Source organism: Dasypus novemcinctus, chromosome 28 (assembly GCF_030445035.2).
Source record: "Dasypus novemcinctus isolate mDasNov1 chromosome 28, mDasNov1.1.hap2, whole genome shotgun sequence".
In the NCBI taxonomy this organism is placed as follows: domain Eukaryota; kingdom Metazoa; phylum Chordata; class Mammalia; order Cingulata; family Dasypodidae; genus Dasypus; species Dasypus novemcinctus.
This window is the reverse complement of record NC_080700.1, coordinates 18601999-18619060: the sequence shown is the minus strand read 5'-3', so window position 1 is coordinate 18619060 and position 17062 is coordinate 18601999. Positions and strand designations below refer to the sequence as shown.

Sequence of the window (17062 nt, the reverse complement as noted above, 5' to 3'; positions counted from 1 at the left end):
TGACAATAAAATACTTCCCACTTTCTCAAAAATAAAATATACAATTATTCAAAAACGTACTATGAAAATGCCCCCACATCATATCTCTTCTTCCCTCTCCCTCAGCAGATACTGTGGCCACTTTCTCCGCATCAATCCTACAATTTCTTCCATTACTAATCACAATAGTTCCATAACAGAGTATCAGTAAGTCCACTCTAATCCATGCTCTATTCCTCCATCCTGTGGACCTCGGGATCGTTATGTCCACTCCACCTCTAAACTGAGAAGGGGCTTAGATTCCACATGGTTGATGGAAGAAATCCTCCTGCTTGCAGTTGTAGGCATGCTTGGCTCCCTGGTGTGGTGGTTGACCTTCTTCACCTCCCTGTTAGCTGGCCAGGGTAAGTCCAATAAACCAGAGGGTAGGAGTTGCAAGTCTACTGAGGCTCAGGGCCTGGCTGTCACATGGACAGTCCAGAGATTCAGGTCTCCTGAGTATGCAACATCCCCAGTGCCAACCACAGGTTCAGTAAAAGTGACAGAAGAGGCATGTGTAGAAAGGTGACATCTGAGTCCACCTCCATCACACTCAGGAACACAAACTCCAAAGTAGGGCCAACAGATATGGCACTGAAGGCCAGAGCCATCTGCCATGACCATAGAACCTGTGGGTCTCTGTAGCCCTCAGGAGAACCAGTACTTGGGCTTGTATCAACTTCGGCTGTCTCTCGGATCCTGCTGAGGTGTGTGTAAGCACGACCCCTCTGATGACCTCCCAAATCTTTTTTGAAGACTCATACCATATAAACTCATTTGTCCTTTCCTTCTTGGAGTTGTCCTGGATGGTACTGCAGGGACAGATGATGGACATTGTATGTCGTGCTATGGCCCACTGGGTGGACGCGGGGAGAGTGTAAACTACAATGTAAGCCATTATCCATGTGGTGCAGCAGTGCTCCAAAATGTATTCACCAAATGCAATGAATGTTCCACGATGACAAAGAGGTTGTTGTTGGGAAGCGGACTTGGCCCAGTGGTTAGGGCATCTGTCTAGGGCATCTGCGGTTCAAGCCCTGCTCCTCCTTGACCCGTGTGGAGCTGGCCCATGCACACTGCTGATGCACGCAAGGAGTGCCCTGCCAAGTAGGGGTGTCCCCCACGTAGGGGAGCCCAACAAGCAAGTAGCACGCCCCATAAGGAGAGCCGCCCAGCGTGAAAGAAAGAGCAGCCTGCCCAGGAATGGCACCACAAACATGGAGAGCTGATGGAGCAAGATGACGCAACAACAACAACAAAGGAAACACAGATTCCCGTGCTGCTGACAACAAACAGAAGCAAACAAAAAATGAGATATAATTTCACGTCTGTCAGAATGGGTACCATTAACAAGAGAGAGAACAAGTGTTAGGGAGGATATGGAGAGACAGGAACATTTAATTCACTGTGGGAATGGAGAATGGTAGAGCCACTGTTGAGGACTGCTTGACAGTTTTTAAAGGAGTTGAATACAGATTTGTGACATGACCCTGCAATACCAATACTGGGTATATATCCAGAAGAAGTGAGAACAGAGACACGAATAGACATCTGCACATCTATGTTCACAGTGGCGTTATTTCAAATTGCCAAAAGTTGGAAACAACCTAGGTGCCCATCAACCGATGATTGGACAAACTGTGGTGCATTCGCATGATGCAGTAGTGTGCAGCTTTAAATATCAATGAAGTCATAAAGCATATGACATCATGGAGGAACCTGGAGGACATTATGTTGAGTAAAGCAAGCAAGACACAAAATGACAACTATATGACTTCAACATTATGAAGTGCTGTGACCTAAATATATTGTATAACATTATTGTATGATTGCATTTATATAAAAGGAAGATATAAATCAATTTGTACAGATGAAATTTAATTAGAGGTTATGAAAGGCTAGGGAAAGTAGACTAAGGGGTGTGGAGTTTTTCTCTTTGGAGTAATGAAATACACCTAAAATTTTGGGAGATCATAAATGCACAACAATGTGATTATACTAAAAGTCCCCGATTACACACTTTAGATTGTATGGCATGAGAATATATTTCAATAAAACTACTTAATAAATAATTGTGCAAGAATAACTAGAAATGGCAGCTAAGTATAGCAGTAGAAACAGAGAAAGAATGAGAGGTGAAGAATTTTCTTGTTTTCCTGTTTTTTTGTTATTATCATTATTATTGAAATAATGAAAAAGCTCGAAAAGACTGAAGTGATGAATGCACAACTATGTGATTATACCAAATTCCACTGACTGCATACTCTGGATGAATTGTATGTTTTATTAACATGTATCAATAAAAATGATTTGCTTAAAAAAAGGGAATCTTATCCTCACTCTCACCACTTCACAAGCCAGTGACATCAACTTGATGCACTTCTCTGATCACAAATACACACGTCTTCAGTTTCCTGAAGCTTCACACCTCCCCCTGGACTACGTCTCCACTCGCCAGCTGCACCTGGGTGCACAGCTGGTCTCAGCATTGCCTGCACATCCACAGCCACCAGCAGCCCAGCCACATCAGTGTGGCCAACTCACAGGGGAGCCTCCGCATCCCACTGTCACTGCCACTGCAAGCATGAGCAGAACACCTGAAAAATCTATCTTAATTATATTTTATCCTATTAATTTAACCAACAGAAGGTTGGAAAATCCTTTGTAATTTGATACCACTTCCTGTAACATTGATAACATATCAAATAAATCTAACTAAATTTACCAGGTCTCTCTTTACGAGGTGAAAGATCAAATCCTTTGGGCTTTTCTGGGGATGCCCTGGAAAAGCCCATGATGTGACGAGTTCAAGAAGCCATCATTGAGTGTTCAATTGTGGGAAGGCATTATGTCCAAAGGTTTCTGCAAACCTACAATTTTCTATATCCTTTCTTGGCAATGGAAGTATTCTACAATATTGTGCAATGATGGATATAGGCCATGTTAAATTTCACCAAAAATTTATAGAAGTGTAGAGTCTAAAATGTAAACCATAATGTAACCAAAAATATATAAAAGTGTACAGTCTAAAATATGTCATAATGTAAACCATAATGGAACCATGGTTGATAGCTATAGTTCAATATCTGTACATCAGCTATAGCAAGTATAACATCCACATGTAAAAGATCATTGCTGGGAAAGGGGTAAAAGGGATTGATGTTGGGTATATGGGAGTCCCCTTTATTATATATATGACTTTACTGTGATCTAAAACTTTTTTGAAGACATAATAAAAAATATTTTAAAAAAGGATATAGACACTGAGGAAGGAATGGAAGAGACTGCCTTTTCACTGTACAAACAGGTCAGCATCTATTACTGTGATGAAAGGCAAAACATCAAAATCAAAATTTTATGGTATTTTTCATTTTTTAATACCCCAATTTATTTTTACTTTATTTTAGTTTTTCTAAATTATTATGTATTCTATTTCTTCTCTTGAAATCTATCATTAGTATTTCATTTTCCTACTAATTGAATTTGGCAATACATTAGGCTTCATTTTTTAAGAAGTTTTGGATCACAGAGGAGTTCAGCTATGGCAGGGGAGGACCACTGGTGGGGGTGTCATTGATGGGGGACACATGGATGGGAGGGAGTTCTCCAGGGACTGTATATAGGATATATAAAAATGTTTGGATATTCAATGGGTATCATCATAGTAGGTAGAGTTACACACAACAATTGAGGGAATGCTGAGTTCCCATCTGGGGGAGCTCTCTCACATCCCCCAATGGAATAGCAAAAATCCTCCAAGTGCAAGGGCAAAGACTAGTGAAAAAGGATGGTCCAATGATGGGCCCTTGATACTGATGATTATGCTTATGAGCCTGTGTGCTTAAAATTTCAACTAGGCCTAGAGCTGCAGGGTGTGTAAGAGTTACCTCCTGAAATCCTCATGTTGCTCAAATGTGATCACTCTCTAAGCCAAACTCAGCGTGTAAATGCATTACGTTCACCCCAACATGGGACATGACTCCCAGGGATGAGCCTCCCTAGGTGACAAGGGATTACCACCAATCACCAGCTGGTGATACACCTAGAAAAAGGCCTTGAATAAAAGGAGAAAGTGGTAAAGACAAATAAGTTTATGGCTAAGAAACTTCAAAATGGGTCGAAGGTCATCAGAGGGGTTGCACTTACACACGTGTCAGCAGGATCCCAGATACAGCCAAAGTTGATACAACCCCAGGAAGTGGTTCTCCTGAAGGTTACAGAGACACACAATTTCTATGGTCATGGAGGATGGCTCTGGAGTTCAGTGCCTTGCCAGTGCGCCCTACTTTGGAATTTGTGCTCCTGAGTATGATGGAGTTTGACTCAGAAGTAACCTTTCTACCCATATCTCTACTGTCACTTCTACTGAACCTTTGGTTGGTGCTGGGGTTGGTGTATGCACAGGAGACATGAGCTGGCCATGTGCCAGCTGGGCCCTGAGCCTCATCAGAGTTGCAACACCTACTATCCAGTTCATTGGACTTACCCAGGTCAGCTAAAAGGGTGATAAGGATGGTCAACCACCACACCAGGGAACCGAGAGAGTCTACAACTGCAAGCAGGAGAATCGCATCCATCAGCCATATGGGATCCAAGCCCTCTCTTGATTTAGAGGTGGAGTGGATATTGCCATCCGAGGGTCCACAGGATGGAGGAATAAAATATGGTTTAGAGTCAACTTCTGGTATTCTACCATAGAACTATTGTGACTCTACCAATGGAAGAAACTGTATCACTGATGTGAAGACAGTGGCCATGGTAGTTGCTGGGTGCAGAGAGAGGGAAGGAGAGGTGTGATATGGGGGCATTTTCAGGACTTGGGGTTGTCCTGAATGATACTGCAGGGACAGATGCAGGACATTATATATCCAGCCATAACCTACTGAGTGGACTGGGTGACAGTATAAACTATAATGTAAACTATTATCCATGTGGTACAGCAGTGCTCCAAAATGTATTCATCAAATGCAATGAATGTGTCACACTGGTGAAAGAGGTTGTTGATGTGGAAGGATTGGGAGGGTGAGTGGGGGGTGGGGTATTATGGGAACCTCTTGTATTTTTTTTTTAAGATTTATTTTATTTATTTCTCTCCCCTTCCCCCCCCCACCCTGGTTGTCTGATCTCTGTGTCTATTTGCTGCATCTTCTTTGTCCCCTTCTGTTGTTGTTAGTGGCATGGGAATCTGTGTTTCTTTTGTTCCGTCATCTTGTTGTGTCACTCTCCGTGTGCGGTGCCATTCCTGAGCAGGCTGCACTTTCTTTCGCACTGGGCAGGTCTCCTTACGGGGCGCACTCTTTGCGCGTGGGCCTCCCCTATGTGGGGGACACCCCTGCGTGGCACGGCACTCCTTGCACGCATCAGCATTGCGCATGGGCCACCTCCACAAGGGTCAAGGAGGCCCGGGGTTTGAACCGCGGACCTCCAATGTGGTAGACGGATGTCCTAACCACTGGGCCAAGTCCGCCGCCCCCTCTTGTATTTTTTAATGTAACATTTTGTGTAATCTATATATCTTTTTTTAAAAAGACAATTAAAAATTTGCTTAAAAAATGTTTTAAAAAATAAAAATAATGGAAGCAGATATGTCTCAACTGATAGAGCATCTGCCTACCGTATGGAAGGTCCAGGGTTCAAACCTAGGACCCATGTGGTGAGCTGGCCCACGTGCAGTGCTGATGTGTGCAAGGAAATCTGTGCCATGTAGGGGTGTCCCCCATGTAGGGGAGCCCCATGCACAAGGAGTGCGCCCCACATGGAGAGCCGCCCTGCATGAAAAAAAGCGCAGTCTGTCCAGGAGTTGTGCCAAATACATGGAGAGCTGATGCAGCAAGATGACGCAACAAAAAGAGACACAGATTCCTGGTGCCACTGACAAGAATGCAAGTGGACACAGAAGAACACAGCAAATGGACACAGAGAGCAGACAACTGAGGGGTGGGGAAGGGGAGATAAATAAATAAAAACTAAATCTTTCAAAAAATGCTAGTTCTAAAATAAATAAAAATAAAAATACAGGATTATACTACAGAGTGAATCCTAAGTTAAACTATGAACTTTAATTAATATTACTATTAAATAATGTGCTATCATGAATTGTGCAAATGTTCTATACCAATCAAGGTGTTGGTGTCAGGTGGTATACAGGAATCCTATATTGTATATATCATTATTCTGTAAACTCAAAACTTCTCTACCAAAGGGGAAAAAAACAATCTCCCTGGACAGAAACACAGACATATGCATGCACACATACATCAACACAAGCATGACCACACATGTACACACACATATACAAACACACACATACCTCCTATTTTAAATTTCCTCCCATCCTCAGACAATGTCCCCTTCTGACACTACTTGCTGCCCTCCCCACCTGGTTGCAGGAAGCCCTCACTGCTCATAAGCTTAGGAAGAGACAGCTCTCTGGTCTTCCTTCCCTGCACAGAACAGCTCTGTCCTCTACTCCTGCAAGTCTCTTGCCTAAGGGGCTAAGCTGGGCTATCACCAGGACCACAGAAGGTTAAGTTGCTGACAGGGTGGCCAGGTCATTGTTTACTGAACATAAGGGAACCTTAGACAACCATTCATTGCCTAATTCTTTGGTTAAGTCTGCAGTAGTTGGTTCGAGTCTCCAGATGCAGAGCTCAGGGACCATGACTAGAATATGTGACAGAATGCCAATGCAAAAAACCCACGCAGCAAATGCCTTTGCGCTGTGATGATGCTAATCATGGCAACCTCTTAGCAGAAAATGTTCTCTTAGACTTTTTTATAAAATAGCTCTTTCTAGTGATCATTGTCAGAATATATCTTTTGGCCTGTTGATCTCTTATGGAATATTAAGTGGAATGGTTATAGAGGAAAATGACCAGTTAGGATAGAAAGGTGAAGAAGGCCATAAAAAGGAATGAAGTTCTGATACATGCGACAACATGATGGAACCGAGAATACATCATGATAAGTGAAATAAGCCAGAGACAAAAGGACAAACATTGTATGATCTCACTGATATGAAATAATTAGGATAAGCAAAGGGATAGTCAGAATTTGTAATATAGGATACAAGGGAACAGAGTAGAGAGAGGGAAGAGGAAGTTAAGGCTTATGTTGTAGAGGGACACTGTTTGGGTTGATTATAAAGTTTTGGTATTAGATGGTGGTGATGAGAGCACAAAATTGTGAACATAATTAAAAGCACTGAAATAAGTATCTGAATGTGGTTCAAAAGGGAAATGTTAGATTGTATAGAAAGTAATAGAATAAAAACATTTGCAAAAAATCCATGGAGGGAAATGGATATGGCTCAAACAGTTAGGCTCCCGTTTACCATATAGGAGGTCCAGGGGTCGATGCCCAGGCCCTCCTGGTGAAGCCAAGCAGGCCCACATGCTGAGCTTGCCCACACGGACCACACGGGAGTGCCACCCCATGCAGTAATGCCATCCTGTTCAGGAGTACTGGCCAACGTGGAGAGCTGCACAGCAAGATGATGCAATAAGAGACACAGAGGGGAGACAATAAGAAGGCATAACAAGGAGCTGAGGCGGCGCAAGAGAAAGATCACCTCTCTCCCACTCCAGAAGGCCCCAGGATTGGTCCCTGGAGCCACCTAATTAGTATACAAGCAGACACAGAAGAACACACAGAAAATGGACACAAAGAGTAGACACAGAAGGGTGGGGATGGGGGGAATAAATAAATAAATCTTTTTTTTTAATTTTAAAAATCCATGGAACTGCACTATATAAACAGTGAACCCTAAGTTAAACCATAGACTATACTCAATAGTAAAATTATACAAATGTGCCATCATGATGAATTGTAAAAAATATTCCAAAACAATGCAAGTTGTCAATAGTAGGATGGTATATGGGAATCCTATATTTTAAGCATGATTTTTCTATAAGTCAAACATTTCTCTAATTAGAAAAAAAAAAGAATAGAAACTAGGATCATAGATATCCTATCTATTTTGTTATAATTTCACACACTGAAAGTTCATCAAGTAGCTTGTATTCTCTCTCTTTTTTCTTTTTTACCAACTAGCATGTTACCAGAAACATAATGGAATTAAACAAAACCCATCTATTACCCAGCAGTTTCGGTGTGTCAGTAGTATGGGTGAGGTTACCTCAGATCCTAGTCTTTCCAGGCAAAACTCAAGTTGTCCCCAAGACTGTTTTTTCCTAGAGGTTCTAGGGAAAGTCCACATCTAAAATCATTTCGGAGACTGGAAATTTTTGTTTCTTTCTCATGCTTTCCACATCTCCCACCATCTTCAAGGCAGCAGTGGAGGCTGGAGTCTTTTTCATGCTTGTAATCTGACATCCTTTTCTTCACTTGTCTGCATTTGCAGGCTCATGTAGCTACACTGAAGCATGCCTCCTATTCAGAATTTTAGAGCAGATAAAACTCCATCAGCCTGCAACTGTTTAACTGACAACTGCCCCTTACCAGCTGACTGCCCTAGCCTACTGCCTTCCAGTTCACAGCTCATCAAGTGTCCATGACCTGTCTGTGACCCCACCATGACCTGCATCCCCACTTTTGATCTTGGCTGTCTCCAACAATCTATTTGCTGCCAAATCAAGGCCCAATCTGGCCCAGCTCTCCTAACCTGGAGGTACCTAACAACATCTGTCACCCCCTCCCAAGTTTGAGACTGTGGTCTCAACTGAGGCTCTTCTGAGCTTGGATCTACTCCAAGGTCACTCATGTGTTACTGCCAGGTTTTAGTTTCAACTGAGGGCTTGTGTCCCTTACGGATTTTCAGGTGCTCCCTCTGTTTTTTACCATGTGGGCTTCTGCAAAGGGCAGCCCATCACATCACAACTTGTTTCCACAGGGAGGGATAAGAGAGAAGGAGAGAGAGTAAGAGAAAGAAATATAGATAGATATTGATATAGATACATATGAATGAAATGAAGGAGAACTAGGACAGAAGTCACAGATGGTTCTTTCATAAATCTTGGAAGTGACAAATCTCTTTGTCCATATTTCATTGATTAGAAGAGAGTCACTAATTCCAGACAAGGATGTGTACACTAGGAGGCACAGATCCTTGGCAGCCATTTACAGGCTGCCTATCATATAATTTTTAATGAGGCACTTAATCTGATTTAAACATCATGGGTAGTCATTGAAGCATTATAAGCCACAGGATGATGATATATGATTTTTATTGAATTTCAAGGACACCATGGTACAGACTGGGAGATGAAGCCAAGAAGGGAAGTTACTTTCCCAAGAGTACATCAACAGGAACCTGTCCTGTTTTAGGCTGAACTTATTGCTGCCTCCCATTCCTTATTGTAATTCCTCCATCTCCAAATTCATATATAAGGTACCTGTAACACCATCCCATATGATTGATAAAGACTATGCATGTACATCTGCTAAACTTCCATATAATCTAGAATGATCTTCATGGTTCAGGTGGAGAGACTGGAAGACCCAAGAGGAGGAAGAATGCCTTTTCCAGGGTCACAGAACTGGTAGGAGAAGGAGTAAGGTCTGAACAGAGTTCTACCTACTCAATACTGGGGTTTTGAATTTCTCGGGCCTTCCTTTTGCCCGCAGGAATGACTATGTTGGTATAAATGTAGATTTAAAGAGATAACAAGGGAGAGGAAAGTCAGCAACCCAGAGGGGCCTTAGGTCAGATTTTACCCAAGATGGGGGCACAGGTAAAGACATTTCAGGAAGTAACTTCACTTCCTTGGAGATATAACACAACAGAACTTGGAAACCTGGTAACCAGTTACCAACATGGTAGAGAAAGCCTCTTACTAAGCTTACTTAAGCAGAGATGCTCAAGAGAACAAGATGTTTTCTTGTTTGCCTACTTCCCAGGGCTCTCCCCTCAGTAAAATCTAAAGTGAGAACCTTTTCCAAAGCTGCAGGCATTGGCTAAGCCTTCACTGCAGAAGCATCTGGCCATTTGGCAGAAACACCAAAAGGAAACACATGGTGACACGGGGCAGGGGAATGAATACCAGGTAAACACTTGAGATTGTTTCTGGGCAGTCTCAAAGCAATTCTCATCCTGAGCATTTGTGTGTGGAGTGGAGGACTATCAGGGGTGGTCAGGCCTAGGGTAGGAGCAGGTTCTTGGTGGGATGGGATCCTGGTGGGCCTATAACATTCATACCCAGATCAGGGCTGCCAGGGCGGGATGGGGAATAATGGGATGGGGATAATCTGCCCAGATGCTAAGCAAAAGCTGGTGTTTCCATTCCTGAGGGAAGTCTGTGCAGATAGTTCTATATCTAATACAGGGAGAACAACAACATGTGAGATCACTCTGTGTGGTTATAGCCAGGCAGGAAGCTGATTCCTCCAGGACTAGCTGCCAGGCACTGTCTTTGAAAAGACCCACCCAGAAAATCTGTGAGAAGCTGGATAATAGAATAATATACACCATGTCATCATACAAAGAGAAAGCATAACAGTAAGGACCAATGCCAAAGGTGAGAATGGGTGCATAGCATTCTTTATATTCAAGGTCCAAAGACAGTGAGTGAGGGGGTGCTTTCCAGACACCAGCCTGGCAACTCCCCAAGCTCCCTCCCTGGGTTTTCCTGATTATTAATCCAGGGCCCCACTCACAAAGGCATCTGAGCTGACCTCATTGCCCCTAATCCCACTGCCCAGTCCCTGGCTTGTTCATGTATAACAGCTGTCCCTATTCTTTGAAGTAATACCAAAAAGTTTTAAAATGTTTTTACTTCATTTTGAACCATGACAGTCTTTGCACTTTGTGACTGTTTGGTTGTTTTATTACTTGACCCTAGGTATCCTGTGTTTGACTGTCCTTACACAACTTCTCCAATATCACTAATCATCATGCCCAGATGAACTTTCTTCCTGAACGAGGATGAGGGAATATTACTATATACCCCTGTTTCTGTAAATTCCTATCCTGAGGAACATGTCATGGTGAGCCCCTTAAGAACAAAGGACTGGACTGAAGAATATTCACAAATGGATTAACCACAGATATTTTTGCCATATTAAACCTCTGACTGCTGATGGCACTTGATGTGATTCCTTTTTGCTGTATTTCAACAAAGCTTACAAAGAGATCATGTTTCTCTCTTTCTATTCTAATGCCCTTCACACACTCAGAATAGACCTCCAAGAACAGTGATGCTGGATTGAAGTATGTGCATAACTAAAATGTCAATAGCTAGAGAAGATAATTTAGAAAAGAGGTTATCTCAGTTAAGTACCCAAAAGCAGTCTATGAAAGTGGAGACTTCCCTACTCCAAGCCAGCCACTGATATTACCATTATTTACCTTTTGTCAATCTGGTGTCACAGCAGAAAAAAGAATTACACATTCCTCCGTTGTCCCAATCTCAGTGTGAAAATGTGTCAGCTTTGAGTTTGGCCAGGACTAACACGATGAAGCTATAAAAGCTGGCAGGCTAGAGACATTGGTGGGATACCTGGTGCCTGCCTTCCAGGACGGGGATTTCTCTTTCATCACCAACTTCTTATGCAGCTAGAGATTTGGCTACCACCCAAGAGATCCTATACCTTCTCTTTACAAAGTGAGCACCTCACTTCAGCACAGCCACCCACTTTCCACATACTAGCAGTATATCTTGGGAATGTCACTTCACCTCCCTGAGCCTCAGCTGGCTCCACTGACAAATGGGTGAGAGAGGACAAACTTCACAGTGTTAATATGAGGATTAACAGGAAAAAGCTATGGAAAGCATTCAACCAGCGCCTGGCTCTGAATAATGGGATTCTCGGGTGCTGAGGTTGTTCATATTTACTGTTTTCTTCTTCCTATGAAGAAGAGCTCTGGACTCACCCATTTCTGTGGCCATGGTCAAATAAATTTTCCCATTTCTAAAGAAGATCTGAGATTCCATCTCCGGGGCCCCCACCCTTTGGATAGGTAGAAAAGGGGTACCTGAGGGCCAGTGGAGGAGACTCAGGGCCTCTCAGTTATCTGGGAAGGTGCTGCTTGGGGCTCATTCATTCAAAAAATATATACTGAGGCCTACTATTTGTAGGCACATCTCTAGGCATTTGGCATAATTTAGTAAAGACAAATTCCTCTCCCCTGGGTTACCAGTCTAGTTGAGGGGTCAGACACTTGCAACCCCCATCATAAGCTGTTAAGTGTCCACAGTATGTTAGAAGTAATGCTACCTGGTCTCCTCTAGGAATGGATGCATCCTCCCAGATACTGAAGGGGATGGCACAACCTTGGACCAACTGAAAACCTGAGGAGACTTTGGGACAAGTAGGAGGGTCTCTGTCTCCAATGAACAGTGGGCATCAATGTGTCTTGAGAGACTGAGGATCCAGAGGCCTGGGCTGAATCCTGGGTCCCACACATCTGATGACACACCCTAGAGGACTGAGGTCTAGTGGCTCCCCCTGCAGGAGGAAGGATCTCAAAGAGAGCTCTGGATAAGACGCTGGGTCCCTGGGGAGGAAAGGGGAGGCTGGGACCAAAGGGCCAGTCCTTGGAGAATCCATCCCTACCACAGCCTATTTCCAGCTCTGTTTGCCCCACACAGTCCTCTCCACCCCATGAACATGGTCCCAAAAAGGGAGGTATGGTGAGCAACACATTCACAAATCTCAGTCAAGGGAACTCAGCTGCAGTAGGGCTGAGCAAGGCTTTCTCCATACCTAACAAAAGAATACTTTCAGTGGAAGATAAGCACACACAGTAGAATAACACAGCACACTGGAGTTTCAACTACAGGTTAAGGTGCAACAGTCCCTGGGAAACTAAAGACATGAGGACATACTCTGCTTGATCTCACACTCATAAGATATTTGACATCAAGGTGCAATGAACAGAGGACACAGTCCCTGACAGCCCTTACAGAATAAGTATTTCTGTGGGGAGAGGGGCCAAGAAAGATATACAGAGAAGTATGTCATGCTTTCTTCAAGGGCAGAGCTGGGAAGAACAGTGATTGAGAGCACCCAAAAACGAATATCTTTGCTAGACCCTTTCTCAGTGACCAAGCCTGTTCCTGCCAGGACAGCCAAGGGGGGTTGGGGTGTGGGCATGGGGGTGAGCCTGGCCTGCTGAAGGTCAGGGTCAGGCACCAGGGACCAGCTCCAGCAGGGGTACTATGGGAGGGCAATGTGGAAGGAAAGGCCAGGCCTCTGACTGTTTCCCTCCTCACTATCCCCAGCACCACATCCTTCATCCTGAGCACCTGGCTGTATGGTTTCTCTGAGGATTTCTGTCAGTCCCAGACTACCTGGACCTCCATGTGCTGCTGGCCTACCAACGGCTCAATCTGCCTGGATCACAGCTGGAGCAGTTTGTCCAACTTCTCCTTAAAACAGCATGAGCAAGCACAGACCATTCAGGCAGAGGTGGAGGGTGAGCAGTAGTGGGGTGGGTGCCCCTGGGCAGGTGATGGGGAAACTGGTGGGCAGGACATGGGGAGGAGTCTCAGAGGCAGGTGTTCAGCCAGGAGCAAAGATAGAAGTGACCTCAGACCACACATCTAGTGGACTAAAGTCTGGGATGGTTTCTGGGTTTGGGTGCTTGGGCTTGGGCTTCTCAAAGGATATTTTTCTATTTTTAAAGGCAGTGGGGTAGAAGTCATGTGGGTGAACATTTCTCCTTTTGCAGCTCAAGCACCAGTTCCAGAGGCAGGCCTACAACCAGACCTTGAGCTAGACTTCCCTGGAGTACCTCCTCACCACCAGCTCCAGCTCCAGATGCAGCTTCTGAGTTGTAGGTAGCTCAAATTTTAGAGGCATCTCTAGAGTCAATCGTAGTGTTTGCTCCCGCAGCTGCTAAAGAGCTAGGGAGTGCAGGAGTTTCTCCATCTCCCAAACCAAGCCCTCCCTTAAGAGAGGAGCTATGAACCCTCTTCCAGTGGGTGAGGAGGGCCCCAACACTGATCCATTGGTGCTTAGTCTAAGGCCCCTGCAAGAACCAAGGGCCACCGCTTCCTGGGCTTTAGGACAGTAGAGAGAAGAATTAGTGAGGAGGGAGGAGTTGGAGGAGAGGTGGCAGGGTGATTTATTTCTGTATAAAAGGCAAAAAAAAAAAATACTAACCATTTGTGTAGGCATACTATTTTTTTGTAAATAGTAAGTTCTTGGCAAGAATATTACATTAAATTTCTGCTTCTACAGTAGCCTGGAATTGCAGTTTTGTTCTTCTTGTGTTCATTAAAATGAGTACAAACTTATTCTTTCCTCCTTAAATTAAAAAAGACTTGTGAGTCATCAAACTTTTGACATGTGAAAAGTTCTAAGGGTCATCCAACCTTCTCTGGTTTGCTGAAAAAAACACACAAGTCCCCATGTTGCAGAGTAGATGTTCATTTCAATATCACTAAACTGGGAGAGGAACAGAGACACCTGGGATCAATATTGAAGGGGCATTCCGAGGGCACAGCAAAACTGCTGAAATGTGGGTGTCTTTAAATTTCACATTTATAAGGACCACTTCCTGACAGTTTTTGGAGAAAGAGGGAATATTTTCTGGGTCTCAGGATACGGTTTATTTTGAACTCTGATTTTAGGAATTTGTAGTTTTCAAGGTGACCTCTAGAATTCCAGCACTAAATGAGGGGAAATGTAAAAAGATCAAAATATACAATGTGGAAAGGAAAAGGACACAGGAAGATTGCTAGCAAGTGGACTAAGAGCAGGCAGGACTGTACATCCTCAGTCCCCATCTAGGGAGCTACATGGCCAAGCAGTTACCTTAGATTGTATCCTCCTGAGACCCCGGGTCCTGAGCTCAGTAATTGTGACCTGGTTGGTCTGTATCCAGGACAGACATTTGTGATGCAGCTTTTAAGGCTACAGCTGGGCCTCCTGTCCTAAGCATTACTCTCCCTATGAACTGGTATTTGACTAGTGTGGGTGAAGAGAATGGGGAGGCATGCTTTAATTGGTACAGTTTCTCTATGGAGTAATGGACAAGTTTGATAGTGGATGGCAGTGACAATATCATGAATGTAAATAACATCACTGAGTTGCATATTTGAAAGTAAGCCAATGGAAAATTTTAGGCACGTTACCAGAATAAAACTTTCAAACATAGCACTATACAACACAGAGACCCCTAGAGTTAACTATGGCATACACGTAAGAGTATAATTCTAATAATACTATTTCATCAGTTATAACAAAAATACTGCATTAAAGCCAATAGTTAATAATAGGGAAAACTGCCAGTGAAAGGCCTGTATGGAACTCTGTAGTTTATTCGTGATTGTACCACAAAACTACATCTCTAATAAAAATATTTTTAAAAATAAAATGCATTTAAAAAGCAAAGCAACATGCAACATTAATTCAACAAGAAAAAATGCTGTAAACATGCCAATTAATGCAGAAAACACACTTGTCAATATCCAATACCTTTTCATGGTGACATAAAAAACAAACAAGCCAACCATAGTAAGACTAAATAGCTAGCATCATACTCAGTAGTGAATGACTATAAGCCTTCAACAACAGGATCAGGGACAAATCGAAGATGCTATTATCACTGTCCAGGACGTCACAACGTGAGCAATTAGGAAAGAAAAAGAAGGCAAAGGCACCCAAATTTGGAAGGAAGAATGAAAACGATCTGTATTTAGAAGTGACATGAGTTATACAGAAAAAACCCTCTAGAATTCACAAAATACTGTAACAGCTAATCAACGGTGTCAGAAAGTTGCACAACAATTTATTGTATTTCTGTAACACAGAAAATTAATCTGAAAATTAATAAAGCAATTTCTTTTACAACAGCACCAGAAAGAATAAAATATTTAGGAAGAAATTTAACTAAGGAAGGATAAGATTTGTTACCTGAAAACTACAAACCATTGATGGGACTCATTCAAGAAGGGGGGCCTAGGGAAGACGTTTTAGAAAGCTACCATTAATGAAAACTTATGACTGAAGCATATTACTCACTATGGACAGGGCGTAAGTTGTCCCACGGCACTGGGTCTTCCCGCGTTGGTACTGCACCATGATGTCCTCGTCCTCAAGGGACACAGCAACAGTCTTGGGGACTAAAAGGGAGGTCTTCTTCACTTGGTCTGAGGTTCAGGTGGGTCAAAAAGGTGAGTCAGGCGCTCTCTCCTGGCAGCTGGTACAGCAAAGGAAACTTGGAGCTCCCTGTTCTGCTGTGGACAGGCACCCACTTCAGGCCACAATCAGAATCTATGAAAGTAAATGTTCATATTATTCAGGGCTATAAATCTGCAAGTTCAAAAGAAATGGAGCTAAATGTCAAGTGCCTTAATGAGAATCTATGCAGATAACTGGAAGAAAAGTACAAGGTAAATATACAAAACTCAATTCACTTCCCCTTCCCTGCAATGAACAATGAAATAAAAAACACACAAACAAATGCAGTTGTAAGAGTAAACACATGCAATAAATTCCTTTGGTCAAACCTAAAAAAATATGTAAGTATCTTTGTCTCATTATCTATGAAAAACTTGAAAAAAATTTTAAAAAGTTAAATAAATGAGAAATATTCCTTATTCATGGTGGGTAGACTCAATATGTTTAAGATCTTATACAAAATCCCAGAAATACATTTTTCAGAGATTTATGAATGCTTTCTACACCTACAATAGCAAGCAAAATACTTAAGAAGAACAAAATGAAGGTCCCAAGTACCTGTTTCCAATCCTTATTAAAAGTCTACATTAACAGAGTGACTTTGGCACACAGAAAAAAGGAAAAGAACAAATGAGTCCATATATAGACCCATTCAAACAAATGGAAATGGAACCAACTGGATGGCCATAGAGAAAAAATAATCATCAAAGTCATAAACTGTACATCTTACACAGAAACTCACCCCAAAGAGTCTCAAGGTGTGGCAGTTTGATATTATTTATGAATTCCAAAAAGAGACATAGATTATGTTTGTAAGCTGGTCTGCTCCTCTGGGTGTGACACCAGACTGTATTAAACCAGATGGTTTACTTTTACTTGATTAAATCAAGATTAAGGCTTTGATTCAACCATGTCATTAGGGCATCATCAGGGTTGAGTCCCCGTTCCCTTGGTGGGT

The 17062-nt window shown here is 42.8% G+C and overlaps 2 long non-coding RNA genes across 3 annotated transcripts; both read left to right on the top strand.

Moving 5' to 3' along the window:
• Positions 1-8491: 8491 nt before the first annotated feature.
• LOC131276430 (uncharacterized) lies at positions 8492-11152 on the top strand. Of its 2 annotated transcripts, none has more exons than XR_009183910.2 (4): positions 8492-8647; positions 9460-9518; positions 10342-10493; positions 10818-11152. It is a non-coding gene; the product is annotated as an uncharacterized lncRNA (long non-coding RNA). The 2 variants fall into 2 exon arrangements; XR_009183911.2 differs by lacking the exon at positions 8492-8647 and adding an exon at positions 9035-9367.
• A 1037-nt stretch (positions 11153-12189) lies between these two features.
• Positions 12190-14157, top strand: LOC139437782 (uncharacterized). The gene is made up of 3 exons (XR_011647686.1): positions 12190-12408; positions 13200-13393; positions 13649-14157. It is a non-coding gene; the product is annotated as an uncharacterized lncRNA (long non-coding RNA).
• The last annotated feature ends 2905 nt before the right edge of the window (positions 14158-17062 follow it).